This window comes from Otolemur garnettii, unplaced genomic scaffold (assembly GCF_000181295.1).
Source record: "Otolemur garnettii isolate 467f Iridium unplaced genomic scaffold, OtoGar3 scaffold00057, whole genome shotgun sequence".
In the NCBI taxonomy this organism is placed as follows: Eukaryota; Metazoa; Chordata; class Mammalia; order Primates; family Galagidae; genus Otolemur; species Otolemur garnettii.
In genome coordinates this window covers 7014439-7019616 of record NW_003852452.1, presented here as the reverse complement: position 1 = coordinate 7019616, position 5178 = coordinate 7014439, and the positions used below count along the sequence as shown (strand labels likewise).

Here is a 5178-nt window from a genome sequence, read left to right as displayed (position 1 = left end):
CTGGCGCCTTAGCCGGCTGAGCTATAGGCGCCGAGCCAAGTGACATTTCTTTAATAAAGAATCAAGACATGAACTCAAACACGAATGAATATGCATTCATTAATTCACTCCTTCAGTGACATTCGGACCAGGCCAGAGGCATGTAATAATGCCTTTGAAAAGATAGAATGGAAAAAAAATGAAAAAAAAAGAAAGAAAAGGTAGAATGCAGGAAGAGGTCTTCTTTCAGTTAAAGTTTGAAAATCTGGCTGTTTGAAATATAGGTACTTTTAAATATGGGAGATGAAAAGCTCAAAAAGTTAACTTTAATGTAACCAATTATTGATATAATCTAAATTAATTTACAAAAATAAAAATATTCAAGAATATTATGCTCATCATCCCTAATTATTAGAGAAATGCAAATTAAAACCACCCTGAGATATCATCTAACCCCAGCAAGAATGGCCAATATCACAAAATCTCAAAACTGCAGATGCTGGCACAGATGTGGAGAAAAGGGAACACTTTTACACTGCTGGTGGGACTGCAAACTAATACAACCTTTTTGGAAAGAAGTATGGAGAAACCTCAAAGAACTCAACCTAGACCTCCCATTTGATCCTGCAATCCCATTACTGGGCATCTATCCAGAAGGAAAAAAACCTTCTATTATAAAGATACTTGTACTAGGCTGTTTATTGCAGCCCAATTTACAATCGCTAAAATGTGGAAACAGCCTAAATGCCCTTAGACCCAGAAATGGACTGGTAAGCTGTGGTATATGTATACCATGGAATATTATTCAGCCATTAAAAAAAAAATGGAGATTTCGCAGCATTTATACTAACCTGGATGGAGGTGGAACACATTATCCTTAGTGAAGCATCACAGGAATGGAGAAGTATAAATCCTATGTATTCAACTTTGATATGAGGACAATTAGTGACAATTAATGAAATGGTGGGGCATGGGGGAAGGGGAGAGCAGACAGAGAAGGAGGGAGGAGGTGAGGGTAAGGAAAAGAAAAAAAATAGTGACTAATTCTCACATAAATTGGATTTGATTGTAACATACATTACTTAAACATTAATTTTTACTTCAACGTGTTAATATGTTGTTTAGGATACAGGATACTGCATCCTCATTTAAAAGTGAATTATGTTTGTAATTTCCCCTTTATAATAATATATTTTTTCCAATTTTAATATCAGGCATATCCAGATTAAGAAGAATGATTTTGAAGTGTTTCTTTTTTTTCTATTGTCAGTAAGATTTGGCTCTGTTTTTTCAAATTATCTTTTATTTTTATTTATAAATATTAGTTGTCTATTTTTTGACTTTGGAAAAAATAAGAAGCAGTTAATTAATGACTCCATACTGAACCTCAGAGTCAAAGCATTCTATAATAGACATACTCTTATTTGACAATGTGAATATTACTTTCTTTGCATTACTATTATTATTATTGTGTAATACTTCATTGCAGCAATCATCTGATTTCTTTTCTGAATGTATTTATCTTCGTTCATTCTTTTTTTTTTTTTTTTTTAAGACAGAGCCTCAAGCTATCCCCCTGGGTAGAGTGCCATGGCATCACAGCTCACAGCAACCTCCAACTCCTGGGCTCAAGAGAGTCTCCTGCCTCAGCCTCCCAAGTAGCTGGGACTACAGGCGCCCGCCACAATGCCCGGCCATTTTTTTTTTTTTTTTTTGGTTGCAGCCATCATTGTTGTTTGGCGGGTCCGGGCTGGGGATTCGAACCCGCCACCTTAGGTGTATGTGGCTGGCGCCTTAGCCGCTTGAGCCACAGGCACCGAGCCTATCTTCGTTCATTCTTTACGAGGTTTTTGTTTCTAGTCCTTATCTCAAACATTGTTATTGTTGTTAAATTTTAAGCCTTTTTAATTTTTGAAGGCAGAAAGTGGAAACCTAATAAACACATGTATATGTAAAAATAAAAAATAAATTAAAAAAGAATATGAAAAACAGGTTTTAAAAGAGGTCAGCTAATTGAGAGAAAACAGACCTTGATCTGATTTATCTCATGGTACATCGAGTGACAAAACACTAGATAAACAGTGAACTAACTCTTCCTAGATAAACTTGTTCCTAAGAAATGTCTGTGACACCTTTGAAGTTAGGCACTATTGATTTAGAACAACGGTGTGTCTTGGATTTCAAGTCAACATTTGTCCATGAAGGCCAGATGACCCTAATTTTTAAAGTAGCTACTAGAAGCACGAAAGTATGATAGTTGTTGGTCAAAAAAATTCAACCGCCACTCTGGAAGGCCAAGGTAGGTGGAATGCTTGAGCTCAAGAGTTTGAGACCGGCCTGAGCAAGAGCAAGATCCCTGTCTTAAAATTAGCTGGGTGTTGTGGCAAACACCTGTAGTCCCAGATACTCAGGAGGTTGAGGCAAGAGTTTGAAGTTGCTGTGAGCTATGATGCCACAGCACTTTACCAAGAGCAACAAAGTGAGACTCTATCTCAAAAAATAATAAAAATAATAATTTAGCCATAACCTGATCCTACTTTTCTCAATGACTCAAACATCTTAAGTGTTGTTCTTTAAAAGTATCATGTTTTACTACAGCACAACTGCCTCATAAACAAGGACCAAGAGGAATATTGGTTCAAACAAGATATTTAAAATGACGGCTATTGCTTAAACTGTGAATTAAAGTTAGAGCTTTGGTACATTCCAGACCCTAAGCTAGGACTCGTTTCTTAGAAAGAAAGTACGAATCTGAATCTAAGACATCAGGATAACATCCTAAAGATAATTAACCTTAACCATCTGGTTCTGCAGCTCCATCTTTTGGTATTACAAGTTGCAGTAGGAACAGCTATCAGCCTAGGCTACAGCAAGCCCACTGGAATTCCAGATCTCTTCCTGCAAAGTACACTGGAAAATAAACTGTGTTCCACGTACTTCCCCTTCCAGCAGAACATATACAGAAAAGACTGGCTCACCATTATTATCACAGAGGCATTCTGTACCACAGTCCAAAACACAAACCAAAATTAAGATATTCTGGTCTTTCCTGTAAAGCACTGCTCTTTATCCACCCTGTGTTATTTCATTATTTTCAGGGATTAAAAACAATACAGACCCAGGTGTTAAATGAGCAAGAGCAAAACAAAAATTTCTTTCTAGCTCTGGCAAGAATTCCATCTATAAAGTCCTCCACCACGTTTCCTGATTTGGTTGGGTTTATTACACGTAATGTTATGGTTTCTTTCTTTCCCCATCTCCTGGAAATGCCCTTTCATTCAGGTCTGGGACATAGGCTTTGACTCACCATGAAGTCCACTAGCCATTTCCTACAGACCTAGCAGCAGGAGGATCCTCACTGCTGAAAAGGAACTTGGAGGTGAAATAAAGGGGGAACTGCCTTAAGCTCTGATAAGCAAGAGTTCTGAATCAGCTAGGGAGTTAATTTTTTCCCCAGAAAGTCAATCACACCCAGTTAGGGACCTGAGCACACAAACTCCCCAAGCAGGAAAAAGGAAAAGGTTTGAAACAGGAAATAAACAAAAATCAGAATCATATTCTTTCACTTTTCATCCTCCCAACAGGCAACCGCTTTCTTTAAATACCTAACTTAGTCTTTTAAGTTCTCTCTCTGTCACTCTCTGCAGTTCTTACTGAAAGCAAGGATTTGTTTTGGTCCCACATGTTGAAAAATTCACGTCCTTGTAATTAAGAGTTTGTATGCCACGCCTTTCACCACATTTCCCAGTTAAAACTCTCCGCTCTGAAAATGATCCCCGAACACCACCACCAGCAGCCCCTTCTAGCAGCCGCAGGAAACAGATCTGGAGATTCCCAGCAGACTCCTAACCTAACCCCTCCAGATCACAAAGTTGGCAGCTATTATAAAAGGGATCTCCGTCAAGAGTGAATTAAGAGTTGGCGTTTTGAAAGTGTGCCCCCAAGAGACCAGTTTTCTCACAAGCTTATAATTAATACACCCCTATTGAATTTCTCACATTCTGACTGGACTATATAAAGGGATGTTTGACGTGTTGATTTATAAGAATAACGCTGATGCTCTTTTACTGAATGCATCATAGGCCATGGGGGGCTTTTAAAATACAGAACTTTTTATCTTTCAAAGTGCATGATTTTTGAGTCAATGATTCATTAAAAAAAAAATTGTGGCATTTTAAAATCACGCCCTACACACACACACACACACACACACACACACCCCTCTGGTTGGAAGTATTACTGGGAGTCTAGGGTGTGGGGGTCTAAGAACACGGACGAAATCTTACATGTCCAAACGTGCAATCCTGGAGGTGGTTTTCTCATTTAAGGTAGTTCGGAGCCCCGGGAGTTTAAGCCCTACCCCCACCCTCCACGCCCCAAAAAGTGCCGGTTCCCACCGGGAAACCCGAGTTGGAAAAGGAAATCCACCAGGAAAGCGGAGGAGCAGCCGCAACACCCAGCTGCAACCACACAACGGTGCTACTTCCCTCCGGGCTCCGAGCGGAGCGAAACGCCCTTACCTGGGGGGTGGCGAGCCGCCCGCACTAGTTCAAAAGTTCTGGTCCTCCTCGCCCCGGAGCCGAAAGCCCCAGCTGGCCCGCCCCGCCGCACTCAGGTCCACTCGCCGCCTTCCCCACCCTGCCCGCCCTACACCATGTCAGGAATCCGAGCAGACACCGCGCCGGGAGCTGACATCACTCCCAGTCCCAGGTACCTCCCCTCCCGCCGCCCCTTCTCTCCTCCCTCCCTGCAGGAATTAGCCAAAGAGAGGCGGCAAGGGGGCGGGGCCGGCCGCGACTGCGCGCCCGCCCATTGGGCCCGGCCCGAGTCACTCACCGGAGTCAACTAATTTTACACATTCCTCGCTGAGCCAGCCCAGGACTGGAAGTGGGTGTTGATGGAAAAAAATGCTGCCTTTCCTGCTATCTCTGAAGAGGGGAGATAATGCGATGGGAGAGAACCTAGCGGATCGGGCGTTTTTAACTTTTCCTGATGTATTTGGTATAGATTCCGGATCAGAAATGAAAGTAACCCCCGCAACCTCCTGTTTAATGAACAACAATTGCCTCCGTGTCACGGGCAAGTCCGAGCCCGACGGCGCGTGGTGCAGAAAATGGCTAGCTTTAAGCCATGCAAATAAAGGAAAACGTCAGCTCACCCTTCTGCCCCTTTCTCCTGGGACCGCTGGGTGTTCCCTTG

At 41.9% G+C, this 5178-nt stretch overlaps 1 long non-coding RNA gene across 1 annotated transcript in view; it reads right to left on the bottom strand.

Annotated features, from left to right (window-relative positions):
* LOC111726208 overlaps positions 1–4685 on the bottom strand; it is a 62758-nt gene extending 58073 nt beyond the window's left edge. The window contains exon 1 of the long non-coding RNA XR_002774043.1: positions 4500–4685. This is a non-coding gene — a long non-coding RNA (uncharacterized LOC111726208). The remainder of the gene's footprint in view (positions 1–4499) is intronic.
* Between the last annotated feature and the right edge of the window lie 493 nt (positions 4686–5178).